Source organism: Lissotriton vulgaris, chromosome 3_1 (assembly GCF_964263255.1).
Source record: "Lissotriton vulgaris chromosome 3_1, aLisVul1.2, whole genome shotgun sequence".
Lineage (NCBI taxonomy): Eukaryota > Metazoa > Chordata > Amphibia > Caudata > Salamandridae > Lissotriton > Lissotriton vulgaris.
Genome location: NC_141689.1, coordinates 1287757506 through 1287775022, shown reverse-complemented (window position 1 = coordinate 1287775022; position 17517 = coordinate 1287757506).

The following is a 17517-nucleotide window of genomic DNA, read 5'->3' as shown; positions in this document are numbered from 1 at the left end:
GTCATCAGTGATGTCATTTGAGATGTCATCAGTGATGTCATCAGTGATGTCACTGACCATGTCATGAATGATGTAATATGTGACATCATCAGCAGTGGGTTGCGGGTGCGCGATATATAGTTATTGCATCTAACTATATATGCGAATTTCAATGGTTTTGTGCGAGTAAATTAAGGTTTTTGTAAATGCTAATCCCTAACTATATATGGCCTAAAACCTATGGTTTTTTCAGTGAATATATATATATATATATATATATACCATATATTGAAAACAGGTGTACATTTGCAAAATGTTTCAGGAAATGAATTTATGGATAAAGTACATCAGAAAGATAATGTTTTAGAATCTCAGCTGATTAATCTCATGGCATGTCAGCATGGTACTAATGAGTACAGGTACCTTCGTCATGGAGAACCTAAATGTATTCTAAGGAACATCGGAACTCCTACATGGTTCCTTACTCTAAGCTGTGCTAAATATGCTTGGGATGATTTACTTCAATTTCTTCGAGAGGCAAATCCAAATATAGTAAATATTGAATACAAGACACCTGGAGAATTGTGATCTTTGGATTCAGTTTATGTATGCAGGTATTTCAATCATACATCAGAAGCGATTATGTCTTTTATCACCAAAAAGAAAAAAACCTCCTCTTGGAGAGGTTCTGGATTTTTTTGGGAGAAAGGAGTATCAAGTGAGAGGTGCTCCTCACATACATATGCTAATGTGGATCAAAGATGCCCCCAAAATTTGGAACAGATTTAGATGATACTGTGTTGTCTTTTATTGAAGAATATGCAACATGTGCTACACCCAAAAACACACAAGAAAAGGACTTAAGACAACAAGTCTTATGATTAAAAAGCCATTGTTGTGGGAAATCCTATTATCGAAAGTACAAATCTATGGACAAATTCTACACCAAATGTCGTTTTCGATTTTCCACGTCCTGCAATATCGAAAGGAAGAGTGAACAGTTTTATGTCATCTTTGCGACATACTATCACAAGAAAGACTCCAAAAAATACCTACAACTTAAGAATAAATGAAGAGTCAAAATACATAAATTATTACAACCCAGTCATTTGGTCCATGTTGAATGCTAACATGGATATTCAATACGTTGCGGACAATTCCATTGCTGTTGCTCGATATGTAACATCCTACATAACAAAATCAGAAAAGACGGAATTTAAGGAAATGTGGGAAGAGATTTCCCACGAGAAGAGTGTTAGTAAGAAATTATATAGTTACAGTTTGAAGATGTTATCTCATCGAGAAATTGGAGCGTTTGAATGCTCGGATCGCTTATCATCTGCAAGTCATTACTGCAAATCTAGAAGAATCTTTAGGGTGAGTCTAGGTCTTGCTGCAACAGGAAATCAAGTACTTAAATCTGTACAAGAAATTGAATATTTAGCTGAAAAAGAGCCAGAAAGTACAGATATTGCCAAACCAAATATGTTGGATACATATTATCCAAATAGAGGTCATCATCTTGAGAACATTTGTCTCTATGAAGTGCTGCAAAACTATATTTTTAAACAGAATATTACAGAAAACATCAATAATGGTATATATGCTGTGATTGGTTCTGAAGGATGTTCGGTGAAACAAAGAAAAAGGACATTTGATTAATCACCGTAAACTGAGTTGCGAAACTCCTGAGAAATGAGAATTTTACTATTTAGCTCTATTGCAACTCTTCAAGCCGTGGCTTTCAGAAATGGAATTACTTGGAGATTTTGAGAGCTATGAAGATTTGTTCAGCGCAACTAAAGATACTATAGAATGTCCTGTTTTTGCTAATTATGTGAAAATGTTCAACGACGAAATTGAGCAAGCAGCTACAATTACAGCTGAGATTGCTAGAGACAGTTCTCAAGACAGTCAAACTTCTGCTCCGTTGATTCAGGATCCACTAGGAGAACCAATTGTTCAAAATGAAGCAGCAACTGCCATGGATGAGGTGGAAACAGAAATGTATCAAGTGCAAGAAGATGTAACAAACTTAGGAAATTTAGAAGAACAACTAAATTTTGAGCAGAAACAAATATATCACCAAGTGAGAGTACAGATTGACCATGGATTACTTCATGATAAGAAAGAGTGCTCTTGCTCATCATTTTAACCTATCCGAATATAGGTGAGTGGACAAGCTGGAACAGGAACAAATTTTTTTAATTAAAGTAATTACAAGTTATCTACAGAAAACAACTGAGTCGCATATGTCTTGCGTTGTCACTGCTCCAACTGGGTTGGCAGCACACAATACTAAAGGAATTACTTTACATCATTTATTAATGCAACCAGTAGAGCATGAACACAAATTGGAATACCACAAGCTATCTGGAGAAGCTTGTTGAGAAGTTTCAAGAGTCTTGAAGAAAATTAAACTTTTTATTATTGATGAGGTAAGCATGATATCAAACTTAATACTTGCCTTTGTGCAAGCGCGACGCAGCTCCAGTAATGCTCTGGGGGGGCCCTATCTCCCCAATGCTGCGTCAAGCCTTGCACCTGCTTCAAGCAGGCGCAGGGTTTTGACGCAGCATTGGCCTAAAAGTGATGAGTGAAATCTTGTAGATTTCACTTAGCTACTTTTAGGAGGCGGTCCTGCGCAGGAACGCCCTCCCCTGCGCCGGAACGCCTCCTGATGGCGCAGGGCTTTACAATGTGACACATCTCTCAGATGCGTCACATTGTTAATACCCAGCACCATGGCGCATCTTTTGTGCTGCACAAAATTGACGCAATTGCAGCGCAAAAGAGGCGCAAGCGGCTTGTAAATCTGCCCCATAGTGCTTTTACTACACTGTTGCATGCGTAAAGGGCCAGAAGATGTGTCTCCAGTGTTCATGTGTGCCTGTGTCTGTGTTACAATTATACAAAACAAGGGAAACCCGGAAGGTATGCCATAGGGACCTTGGGCAGTAACATGTTTTAGAGAACAGTGGTCCCTATTTTGGAAGGAAAAATGGACAACCACAATAATGTTACGCTTAAATAGATCGTATGTCTTTCGTCCAGCCGAACAAGAATTTATTTTTATATAAGTTCAGGTGATTGTGATTCAAAATATTAAATGACAAGTGTGCACAGCCGTGACCCACAGAACACAAGACAAACCAACAAAAAACAGAATGGACAAAGGCAGGGTATAAGATGTGTCTGTTTGTTTGTAATCACTATGACAGACTTAAATATCCATTTTCATACCATTGATCATTACAATATTATAAAATCATATTGCATATGGTGCTTTTAGTGTTGACGACGTTTCAATGCTATTCACAACAATATAAAGCATCATCTTCAGGACAAGGGATAGTTCATTATTGTCCTAAGCTTATTCACAAATTTTGCCTATATCACATTACTGTATTAACATTAACAAGGGAATAAAAGGGGGGAGAAAAATACAAAAAATAGAGATAAGTAAAACTAAACTGCTAGGCATCTGATTGGTGACTTCTGTGAGGGTGAATTGATGTGGGACACAAAGAAGAGGACATCCGCTTCAGGACTAGAGTCTAGTCCCACAGTACTCATGCGGCTTGTACCCGAGATGTCAGTGAAGGTTGAAGGCGCAGAGGTTTAAGGTGTTAAAACGGCAATGTCAGTGAAGGTTGAAGGCACGGTGGATTAAGGTAAAAAAACTTCGATGGATGAAACTACAAAAATGGGGAGGAACCATTGGGATAACGGCGTATCATAGTTGTTCAAAGGATGTGAATCACAAGGGGTGGTGGCGGGTGACGCAATGCACGTGCGTTGAATTTAAAAAAAACGATAGTGCCGTTGAATTTAAATTGTGGCTTTAATTTCTCGAAGCAAGCATTAGTATTACGTTGCTGGTGTTGACCATTATTTATTTAGCGGTTCGGTACAGATTGCCCAAAGAAAGACAGTGTTGTTAAAACATTCCTTACGTTTGAAGGATGAACAAGGTTCAATGGTAATGACACACTTGTAATACGGCCCAGTAGATCCGTAACGGGGGATGACATCCGCTAAATCTGCGGTGACAAACAGTCTATATTAAAACCGGCATTCAGATGTGGTTTTAAAAACGGGGGGTGCTCAAATCGGCGCAGTGAAAAGTCATTCACCGTCAATAGGCTATGGGCCTTCATTGTATGGTTTAATTCCTGATATCAATATATGCGAGCACGGTCTGCCAGAGTTTTGGTTACTAACTTTAATAATGGCAGAAAGTCAGGGCACGGGGGCTCCTGCTGGTGTTTGATAGCGTGTGAGGTGAAGCAGAGTCTCTAAGTTACTTTATGACTTTGGAGCCAAACATGGTGGGTGATGGAAATTGGCAAGGGACTAAGAGCCGCGAGGTCCAGGGGTGGTGGCCATCTTAGAATGGCAAATTGTTGTGCTCGTGTAGCCTTCGATGGTGGCGGCCATCTTAGAACGTCAGAGGTGTGGGAAACAGTGATAATAACTAAGGTGCTGCCAGGGCCTGTGACAAAAAATGGTGAACTGGTGGTGTTTAAACGGCACAAGTGACATAGATTATGCATATTACTAGCATGATTATGTACAACACATTGAGTCACATGTATCACTCAGAATCCAGTGCAGTTCCTCCTTATTTAGTAACATTGAGACATCAGCTCCGCTAGGTGGGGTTTTATCATGGTTATGACAGTCCACGTAAGATCTCTCTCATTGTGTCCTTTTTCAGTATAGTGATCCACAAGCGGGGCGTTGGCTGTCTTGCAGCGTATTCGACTCCGGTGTTGACCAATCCTTAGTTTGATCTTCTGGCTTGTTTGACCTACATAGATGAGTTTACAGGGTTTGTGGTTGTCCATTTTTCCTTCCAAAATAGGGACCACTGTTCTCTAAAACATGTTACTGCCCAAGGTCCCTATGGCATACCTTCTGGGTTTCCCTTGTTTTGTATAATAGTATATTGCGCAATCGCTGGATTGCAAGGGTTGTGCTAATCCTCACCCCTTCCGCAAGTTGGTCCTCCCTGTACACACCTGTGTCTTGTATCCCTTCCCTTAGACTGTGTTCTCTTCATGTACTTTTCCTGCTAGGCATGACTGACCCACACCCCCCTCTTTACAACCTTGAGTACATTAATAAATTCTTAAGAGGTCATTCACTTCTCTCTGATTCTGCAGAGATACCCACTGTACAGAGCTCATCATTAACTGATGAGTTGGAAAACTCAAGAAAAAAGAAATCAGGCTGATACTAAGGATCAAGCTGTTAACAGACTACCTTAAATTAAATGTAATTCCCCTTGGCCTTCAAGTGCGTAATATCCCAGGGGTCTTTACCACCAATCCCATATATTGGAACGGATTTAGCTACATAAGTACCACCTGTTCCAGGCACTGGATGGTGCTTTGCATTGAAATCGCTAACGAAGAACTGTCAAAACTCAAGATAGAAGTAAGCGATCTGGAAAACCAGATCAACGACAAAAATACCAATACCGAGGCTAAAAAACTTCTTTACCAAATAAATAAAACAATTGAGGATTTCCACAAATTCAAGCTTAACAAAAAGACTATAAAGGTACAAAAAGATATTAAAAGTTTCAGTCAGGGACGAGCATATCCCTATCTCGTGAAAGATTACCATACCAATCGCCCCTATAGTGGACCACATAACCAGAGACCCTGGGGTAGATACAACCAAAGAAAAAATTTTGTCGGCTACACTGACAGCTCAGCTGGCTCATCAGAACAGTCAGATCAAGGTGAAAGTCCGGGCTCTCCAACAGGAATTTTTAAGGCCGAGGCCGGGGCCAATCAGAGGCCCAGGGCCCAGGAAAGGGCAAACAACCACAGAGATGGCCCAACCCTTGAACCCTCCAGGCGAACTGTTTACCCGCCGCCAACACTACGGTTGGTGATTTCACCCAAAGAGACAAATACAGGGAATGTGGCAGAATTAGAGACAGACCTTCTGCCCATCTTTAACCTCACCAAACATAGCTTATCAGATAATGAAATGTCTCTCCTCAGTAAAGGGTTATCATTCGTCCCCACTATACGCCCTAATTTCCTAGATGCCCAAATGGAACTATTAAGATTCTTCAGGAAAATAAGGCTATACAGCTTTTTCTTGTTAAACCCCAGTCCACCTAAGCATTACAATACCCCATTCAAGCCACCGTCCAAATTCTCCCCTACTGCTGGGATGATCTGCTGGGATGATACCACCTGAAATCCCGACCTTTGAAAAACTGGTCTTAAATTACCTTACAGCATTAGAAAACAAGAGGAGTTTCACCCCTACAATATCACGATTGAGGAGAGAAAGGCCATTTCCTCCCTCTAGAACAACCAATCCCTAGTTATAAAACCAGCTGATAAAAGGGGAGGGATAGTCATTCAGGAACTTGACCATTACAAAAGCGAGATACTATGACAACTAGGCAATACTGAACATTATTGCTAATTACCATGCAACCCCACCACTAAAATCCAGAAACTAATAGTACAAGTAACTACAGAAGCGTTGGATTCTGGTTTTCTATCCAAAAAGAAATTTGATTTTCTGAACACAAAGTCACCACGTATACCGGTAATTTATTGTCTACCCAAAATAAATAAAAACTCTGAATCTCCCCCGGGTCGCCCCATTGTCTCAGGGTGTGGCTCGGTACTTGAACCTCTTGGGCATTACATCGATTTCTTTATAAAACCATGTGTAGCCACAACCACATGCTACATAAAAGACACAATGGACATGATCAACATCATTGAGGACCTCCCGTCTGATCCCACATCTAGCACCATGTGTACGCTGGATGTGGAATCACTCTATAGAAACATTCCTCGGTATGAACCATTACGTGTCATCGAAAAAGGTCTTGAGACACGCCCCCGACCACATAATGTCCCATCAGTATTTATCCTCCAATTGTTAGAGATCTGCCTAACAAAAAACTTCTTTCTGTTTGAGGGTCAGTTCTACGGCCAGGTACGGGGAAAGTCAATGGGAGCGATTTTTGCTCCCAATCTGGCCATTCTGTATATGGACCATCTTGAGACATCCTGCATCTTGGATGTATCAAACCCTTTCCACAGTGGCATAGCCATGTGGAAACGATACACATTGATGACATATTTCTACTGTGGTCAGGACCCCCAGACAGCCTAACACAGTTTAACCACTGGCTCAATAACAACAGTGCAGGACTGAAATACACACTAGCCACCAGCAAAGACTCACTACCATTCCTAGACCTAGAAATAAAACACATTGAGGGGGCCCTTTTAACAAATCTACACCGTAAACCCACAGAGAGAAACACCCTCGCGATTTACGTGACTCTCTCCCGTTCTCACAATTTCTACTCATCAGGAGAAACTGTTATTTTAAGGAAGATTACTTCACAGAGGCAAAATTTCTGAGCAAAAAACTCAGAAATAAAGGGTACCCATGCATACTTGTACGTAGGTCTTTGAAACGAGCATGGTACTGCCCCAGAGAAACCCTCCTTGAACTCAAATCCAAAAAACCACAAGACAGGCTTGTATGTGTTACCACATTCACTCAGGCATCTAATTCCATCAAAAAAAGTGTTTTCAAACACTGGCCGGTGGTACATGCTGGCCCGCTTAATCTTGAGCGTCCAATGTTTGCCTTTAAGAGGGCCAAGAACATAAAAGACCACTTAGTACGTGCTTCCCTCCCACAACAACCAGTAGAGGCCACACTCAATGATGCATGGGGCCTTCCAACTCTCTCAGGGCATGCCAAATGTGGCAGCTGCGTCTGCTGCGATTCAACCATAGAAGGGAAATGCTTTGAATATGGTGACATTAAATTTCAAAGAAAATATTTTTGTAACTGCAATTCGTCCAATGTGGTATATGCAATTTTATGTCCCTGTAAATTCATCTATGTAGGTCAAACAAGCCAGAAGATCAAACTAAGGATTGGACAACACCGGAGTTGGATACGATGCAAGACAGCCAATGCCCCGCTTGTGGATCACTATACTGAAAAAGGACACAATGAGAGAGATCATACGTGGACTGTCATAACCATGATAAAACCCCCACCTAGGGGAGCTGATGTCTCAACGTTACTAAATAAGGAGGAACTGCTCTGGATTCTGAGGACTAATAGCATCAGGAATGGTCTCAATCGTATTGAGGACTGGACCTCCTTGCTATAATAGACAATCAGTGATATTCCTTATAAATACAGAAACTGGATATAAATGATACATGTGATTCAATGTGTTGTACATAATCATGCTAGAAATTTGCATAGTCTATGTCACTTGCGCCGTTTAAACACCACCAGTTCACCATTTTTTGTCACACGCGCCGGCAGCCCCTCAGTTATTATCACTGTTTCCCACTTCTCTCTGACGTTCTAAGATGGCTGCCACTGTAGAAGGCTACACGAGCACAACAATTTGCCATTCCAAGATGGCCACCGCCCCTGGACCTCGAGGCTGTTAGTCCCTTGCCTCTTTCCATCACCCACCATTTTTGGCTCCAAAGTCATAAAGTAACTTGGAGACTCTGCTTCACCTCACATGCTATCCAGCGCCAGTAGGAGCCCCCGTGCCTTGACTTTCCGTCGTTATTCAAGTAAGTAACCAAAACTCTGGCAGACCGTGTTCGTGATAAGCCCCTTTTGGTTAAAATTCGAGACTTAATCTGATAATTGAATGCTTTGTATTTTAGGAGGTGCAACCTGGCACCTAGCAGAATTGTTACTTAACCAAAAGCCTCAAGTGCGATCCGGCACTGACATATATTGATATCAGGAATTAAACCATACAATAAAGGCACATAGCCTATTGACGATGAATGACTTTAACTGCGCCGATTTGAGCACCCCCCATTTTTAAAATCACATCTGAATGCCGGTTTTAATATAGACGGTTTGTCACCGCAGATTTAGCGGCTGTCAGCCCCCGTTACGGATCTACTGGGCTGTATTACAAGCATGTCCTTACAGTTGAACCTTGTTCATCCTTCAAACGTAAGGAATGTTTTAACAACACTGTTTTAGTTTGGGCAATCTGTACCGAACCGCTAAATAAATAATGGTCAACACCATCAACATAATACCAATGCTTGCTTTGAGAAATTAAAGCCACTATTTAAATTCAACGACACTATTGTTTTCTTTTAAATTCATCGCACGTGCATCGCGTCGCCCACCATCACCCCTTGTGATTCACATCCCTTGAACAACTATGATACGCTGTTATCCCAATGGTTCCTCCCCATTTTTGTAGTTTCATCCATCGCCGTTTTTTCACCTTAAACCACTGCGCCTTCAACCTTCACTGACATTGCCGTTTTAACACCTTAAACCACTGCGCCTTCAACCTTCACTGACATCTCTGGCACATGCTGCATGAGTACTGTGCGACTAGACTCTAGTCCTGAAGCGGATGTCCTCTTTGTGTCACACATAAATTCACCCTCACAGAAGCCACCAATCAAATGCCTAGCAGTTTAGTTTTACTTATCTCTATTTTTTGTATTTTTCTCCCCCCTTTTATTCCCTTGTAAATGTTGATACGGTAATGTGATATAGGCAAAATATGTGAATAATCTTAAGACAACAATGAACTCTCCCTTGTCCTGAAGATGATGCTTTATATTGTTGTGAATAGCATTGAAACGTCGTCGACACTAAAGGCACCATATGCAATATGATTTTATAATATTGTAATGATCAATGGTGTGAAAATGGATATTTAAGTCTGTCATAGTGATTACAATCAAACAGACATATCTTATATCCTGCCTTTGGCCATTCTGTTTTTCGTTGGTTTGTCTTGTGTTCTGTGTGTCACGGCTGTGCCCACTTGTCATTTAATGTTTTGAATCACAATCAACTGATCTTATATAAAAATAAATTCTTGACCGGCAGGATGAAAGACATACAATCTATTTAAGCGTATGATTATTGTGGTTGTCCATTTTTCCTTCCAAAATAGGGACCACTGTTCTCTAAAACATGTGCCTGTGTTACAGGCACACATCGTCACTGGAGACACATCTTCTGGCCCTTTACGCAGCTGCAGTGTAGTAAAAGCACTATACATTTGCCCAATGAGGGAGCACTTACTGGATTAGCCAGTAGAAAGTACTCCAGGGCAAATCGCAAAAAAAACTGCGATTTTGCGGGAAAATTCGTGAATTCGCTGATTTTTTTGCAATTTCTCGGGGAAATTCACGAATTCGCGGAACGTGAATTCGCAAATTTCGTCCATGCTTACCGCAAATGATGTTGGTGGTTTTGGATCAGAAGGCTGGGAGGCGGATGTTGAGGATTACTATTGAACAACTTCCAAACTAAGGATTTGACACGTACTATTTGCCCATGAGGAAAAGTATCTAAAACCATTAAGGACATTTTGTAGTATATTTTGTCAGCATAGATTTGTAAGTAACATTATTTACAGTGTATGAAAATTAATCATAATGTATAGTTATTTTATGATTGTTTGAGATGTCTCATATTCACGTAAGAAATTGCTCCTAGAAAAAAACATTTAACATACGTTTCATTTCTATTTTTTAGATTGTTATTGAGGATGTTGAATGTTTTTTGTTTCAGATAATCTTATTGATTGTCTTTTTTTGTCCGTTTGCCTGCTGTTAAGTGATGAGTACTAGTGAAATTCAATATATTCTGAGAACAGCAAAAAAGGCAAATGAAATGCTTTACAAATTATTTTGTGTTGTAAAATATATATTGTAACTGTATTTTTTCTCGTCTTCCACAAATGCTAAATTTATAATATATACTTTTTTTAATATTTATTATTTTTAAGGTAAAAATAAGTAACTATAAAAAATGGTCAATTGGATGTGCTTCTACAGAGCTGAAGGAACAAGAGATGGATGAAGTACATATCTATGTAAAGATGGTTTGTATCTTTTAAAGACAATTGAGAAAGTTAGCATATATACTGAGTGTACCTGACGACCTACTATCTTTGAACATATATTTAAAAAATACCAGCGACTTTTATTATAGAGATTTCTTTAATGGAACAGCTTCAGAACTGCTTTCTGCAACGTACCAGTATGGTATTGAATAGAAAGACATGCTTGACTGGTAGAGACCAGAGAGTTTCAGGATTAAAGAGATCAAATTGTTCTAAATAAAATATGTCATAGAGAGTGTTTTCAAATACTCTTTTTTGTTTAGAAGGACAGGATAGGTTACTGTGTGTAGTTTTTCTTCTCTTTGTAAATATGTCCTCATCATACACAATACTTTGTGTTGAAGTGATGTTCTATACCTGTTGATGTGAGTATTTTCGACTTATTTAAGGAATCACTACTTTCTAATTATGTTAAAAGATGAGTACTGAATAGGTTTCTAAGAATTGATGTGTGTGAAAACACATGAAGTATTCAAAAACTAGTGCAATAATGGTACCTAAAAAAACACACAGATACACAGTGTTATTCTGGACAATCAACAGTATTCCTTGCATTTTACTAAAACACATTTAATAGTTTGGAACGGGTAAGGTGAATAGACATGTTCTACATTTTTAGTACTATAACAGCCTGAGTCTTTTCCTATAGTCATAGGGAGTGACTGGTTTCAAATTTAAGAACACTTAAGAACAGGATATCCTTATAAGTAATTATATTTATATAACCTTATAAAGTACTAAATCTCTAATGTTGGAATCTTATTAGACAATGGTATTTATATAATATTTTATAAGGCCAAAATAGTATATAAAGCTAGTTTTGTATTATGTATTAAGAAAATTGATAAAATGAAGTGTTTATGTTTTTGTACAAGGACCTTCAACATAACGGATTAATTATGGAAAGAGAATAGAACAATACCGAGGACACTTTGGAAATTACCAACCGTCTGATAGAAGAACTAAACGTACCTCTCACAGCGAGATTGAAAAACAAGAAATTAGTGATGCAGACATGATGAAAGCTTTGATGTTGAATTTGTGGAAGCATTAGATGATATCGAATTTTTTGAACATGTAAATTCCGAAATTGCTAACCAGCAAATTGATGTCAATGAAATACCTGATGAAATTCTTTTAGAAGCTCTGTTAAATATGAGATGTTAGAAGAATACATTTATTGTTTACTAATAATAAAGGTTTGAGCACTATCTACCAATGCATTCACTGTACTAAAAGTGAAGCACTTATAGATTCACCTCTACATTCTTTACAATATTCAGTTGATTCAAAATATGCAAAGTGGGTCTCATGGCAGGGATTGCTTGAAATCCCCGTGGACTATGCATGAAGTCTTGTATCTGCCTGCATACTATTATTATTATTATTATTAATTGTGTTTTGTTAAGCGCAAACAACCCAGAGGCCTCGAAGCGCTGAGTATAGTCTGACTAATGTGAGCTGAAAAGACCAGGTTTAGATAAAAAGAAGAGTTTTCAGTTCCTGCCGGAATTTCAGACTGTTAGGTTCGCTGCGAAGGGTAGCAGGCAAGGAGTTCCAAGCCTTGGCGGTGTTCCAAGAGAAAGAGCGCCCGCCCCACCTGGTACGTTTGATTTTGTTCATGGTAGCCAAGAACGCTGTGCTAGATCGCAGTGATCTATGGGGGAGGTAGGGGGTCGCTAAAGAACAGATCATAGCTGGTGCGGTCTTCCACATGGACTTGTGCATAATGCACATAGATTTGAACATACTTGTCTTTTATACATTCAATTCTGCAGTCTGTTTCCTTACACTTCCACTAAACACTCTGTCGTTGCTGTTTCAGTATTGTAGTGAGGCATTCAGAAGTATGTGCTTATCTATGCACTGTGCTAAAAGTGAAGAACTGTAATCATTCAGTCAGTACCCAGGTACTCATACAGTAAAGTAGGTCTTAGGGAATGGACTTCTTTAAATCACTACAGTTTGCATGCACTCTTTTATGCACCTGTAAACTTGTCTTTTAAACCGTCAATTGCCCAGGCTGTCTTCTTACAATTCCTCCAAACACTTTGCCACTGCTGTTTCAGTATTGTAGTGAGGCATTAAGAAAGGCAACGCAGCTCCAGCAATGCTCTGGGAGACCCATGCTCACAATGCTGCGTCAATCCTTACGTCTGCTTTAAGCAGGTGCAGGGTTACGACGCAGCATTGGCCCAAACTTGACTAAGTGAAACCTTGTAGATTTCACTCAGCCACTTTTAGGAGGTGTTCCTGAACTGGAACAACCTCCCCCTCATGCAGGAATGTCTCATTCTGGTACAGGGATTTAGAATGTGATGCACCTCTCAGATATGCCACATTGTAAATACCACACACCATGGCGCATCTTTTGCACCAGCGCTGCATCACAAAGGTGATGCAACAGCAGTGCAAAAGAGGCACTAGGGGGTTGTAAACCTGCCCCTAACGCTTACAAATTCACCCAGGCAGTTTCACCAACAGTGCAGAGGGAAGCGTAGACTTATAACATATTTATGCACATAGGTTACCATGTCATGAATGATGTAATTTGTTACATCATCAGCAGTGGATTTCAAAGGTTTTGTAAATTACAATGTTTAAATGTAACAATTGTTATATTTATTTTCATTGTTTTAACTATTTATTTTTAGATATTTTATTTTTTAATGTACATTATAATGACATTATATGTGAATTAAATGCTAATTCCTAACTATAACATATCTGAAACCTACGTTTTTTGTAGTGAATTTCTAAGATTTTTAAATGCTAATTCCTAACTATATCAGGCCTGAAACCTATGGTTTATTCAGTGAATTTCAAAGGTTTTTTAAATGCTAACCCCTAACTATAACATATCTGAAACCTATGTGTTTTTCAGTGAATTTCAAAGGTTTTGTAAATTACAATTTTTAAATGTATCAATTGTTATATATATTTTCATTTTTTTAACTATTTATTTTTAGATATTTTATTTTTTAATGTACATTATAATGACATTATACATTACATTACAAAATATTCTTCCTCAGAATGAATTACTTTAGTTTAAATACTTTGCAAATAGGCAATAGACTTTTAAGTACAGTAGTTACAGTTGTTGGAATGGGCAACTCAATTTCAAACACAATGCAACATTGGGACCAATATGAATTTCTAGTTAAATGCAAATAGTTACTTTATGGGTTACTTTTCTAAACACAGGACAGGATTCTAGATTCATTCCTGGGACATCTCTTGTAAAGAGTTGAGTAAAAGCATTTTGCTTACAGTAGTGATGTTTAAGGAATATTATTGCATTTTAAAAGTTCACACTTAGGAACTTTTTCCCATAGAATCACCAATGTTATCCTAAGGGAGGAAATTCACTTAGCAGGTAAGTAGTGTTATTGTTACTTTTTCTTACTCAGTGGTGGCTCCTGGATCCAGCACTGGTGCATCTCCTGTAAACAGTTGAAAGAATGCATTTAAGACATATAGGCAATTTTTTAGGAATATTTTTAGTTTGTGCAAATAGACATGTAGAAACTTTTCTGGCGAAAACCAGACAATGGATTCCTATGGAAGGAAATGCAAATTACATGCACATATGGTTAGAATAACTTTTCAGGGTCAGTGCTGGACAAAAAGATGCAGCAATGGGTTCTCTCCTGATAACAGGTGAGTACATCGGAATTAATTGTTCGGGTGATTTTAGGTGAATATTTTAAAGCTCCAAAACTCCACACTTTGAAAAATTTCCAGGTGAAACCAGTCAATGTTAGGCTATGGAAGGAAATTCAAGTTACTGGTAAGTATGGTTAGAATTACTTTTCAGGATCAGTACTGGCTTCAAAGATGCAGCACTGAGGTCTCTCCTGATAAAAGGTGAGTACATCGGAATTCATAATTCTGCTGATTTTATAGGAATATTTTAAAGTTTCAAAACTCCACACTTAGAAGAATTTCCAAGTGAAACCAGTCAATGTTACCCTATGAAAGGAAATTCACTTACCAGGTAAGTAGTGTTATCGTTACTTTTTCTTACTCAGTGGTGGATCCTAGATCCAGCACTGGTGCATCTCCTGTAAACAGTTGAAAGAATGTGTTTAAGTAATACGGCGATTTTTAGGAACATTTTTAATTTGTGGAAATAGACACTTAGAATCTTTTCTGGTGAAAACTAGCCAATGGATTCCTATGGAAGGAAATACAAGTTACTGGTAACAGTTCTAAAGAAGGGATATACAGTATTCAAATTTCAAATTGCATTTATTTATGCAATCATTTACTTCCGTAGTTTGTTCAACATATTGTGTCTCATTACATTTAGAGTGCTCTCAGTGAGGAAGGGAAGGGAATTGCAAAAGTTGTGAGGGACTGGGTAAAGGTGGTGTGACATTTTAAGAACATCGCGTTAAAATCAAAAAACGCCTTTACAATCAAAGTAGTATAGAAGTTCCCAAGTTACATCACACATAGGTCAAATAAATTATTTTCTTTGAATCCTATGGTGTGTTAGGTTGGCGTAGTCTACGTTTCGACCCCCGTGTACGCTTAAGGGTTATTCATGCCTCATGTTGGGCGGTCTTCGTCAGGACAGTGAATAGAGAGCCTATAAGATAATGCGAAGGCTAAAGTTAGATTGCTGTGTGGTAAACTGTCTTAAAATCAAAAAAAGGATGCAGGGATTACATACATCAAAGTACTGTCGGCATCTGTACCGTCTTTGGGTGGGCCTGGGCGTGCTCCTGGAAGTTCTATAATACATAAATTGGAGAGAAAAAGTCTCCCTTCACCACTGTGAAAATGCGCCCTGTCACTGTTCTAAGTTGAGAGATTAAGTCCCCTTCAATCCTAAGGGTCCCTAGGGTCAAACTAGCCCACTAGGTACCTCCAGTAAGCGCCACAAAGCTGCATTGCAGAGAGGTGTAAAAAGGGGCGTGGCCCCTGAACACCTGTCTGCAGCTCCCTAGCACATACTGGAGATACCTGTTGGGCTATTTGGCTGCGGATATACCACTATGGTTTCACGATGAACGAAACGTAAATCATGAATGCGGGCATCAACCAGAATGCTCTGATTGTCTGGATAAAACCTGAACCAAAATGTGCAGGCCATCATTTTTGTGTCAAAGCTAACATAAGAAGTCAGGGTGGAGATACTCTAACCCCATGTTTGAGATAGGGGTGTGCTAGTGACAGAAGTTATGTGTCCAAAGTTGTTTTTTTTAATCACCTGCAATATTCTGGACTATGCCACAACCGTCAGCACAGCCCCCAGTGAATCATTGTGAGGTTAATGCTAACCCTGGGCGTAGGACTAATCTACATTCGCGAAGCGTGTGTAGTGTGTGCTACTATGCGTTACGCAATTTGCACATAGAACAGTGCAAAAACACGCAGCAGGCATTGTTTGCTTGCTTGTGGTCCTCAAAGATAAGTTGGCGAACGTGAGTGAGCAAAATCATCATCTTTGCAGTACATTTTCCTTATTCGTGATCAGCAACATCAAGTTGCCGATCGCGAGCGTGGAAAATAAACCTCCTGGTGAGATTCTCAACGCGGGGAGGTCAGGTTTCTCATTGCGAGTGATCGGCTATGCTTGCGACCGCTCGCAATGATAAACTACCAATCCGCGTTGAGAAAGCTGCTGCCCAAGTACAAATCTATTTGAGCCGCAGAAAACAACTGCTTGCACTGTCAAAGATGCCATTTGCAATGATTGCACTGTGCGGACAAGCATCTGGCACTGTGCAATCAGTGCGAACAGCATTTTCCCTACCGCACTACGCAGACCACGTAGCTACATGTTGCGTGCATAGTGGGACGTCTACTATGTGTAGCATGCATAGCGCTACTACTCAAACTATGGCCAGGGTTAGTTATTGCGAATATCCCAGAAACATCACAAATATTGGTGGAATAAAAAAATATATATATTTTCATACATATATTTACATACGCACTTACAAACTCTCTCAGACACGTATACGCCCATTCACATACCCACTCAGATAATCATGCACCCACTCTTCAGTTCACAAACAACACTTACCTTTTTCTTCTCTATCAGTTGAACTGAATTGATGCTATATTGTCAATGTCAATCTAACTAATATTAAAATCCTTCACAAAGATACAACCAATACATTGTCACATGTAACCCTTAGTAAATATAAGAACAATTCTGGTTGTCAGCACAAAGAACAGTGTTTAATAAATGGGCACAGCTTAGGGTATTTCAAGGCATATGAAGTCCATATTCAGTTGGTAGATCTTGTCATAGGTGCTGATTTAATTTTTTTCTGAAGTTTTGCATTATATTCATCTTCCACCACTAGCTCCTTGTCTACAAAGAAAACACAACAGGATCATATATAAGAACCGCATAGTAGCTTTCAAAACAAACAAAAAAATATTGACATTAACGTTTTAGAAACTTTTCTAGCTTCTTAGTAATTTAATGATGATTGCTAAATACATTAGAAACCAGCTGCCTAATGTCTTAGATGTTTGGCCTTTTAGGCCTTTACTAGGCATAATAAAGCCTTACACTCTTAAAGGCACAGAAAGACTTGTTACCCCCATATAGTCCTCCAATTTACTGCAGGAGGCTTCCT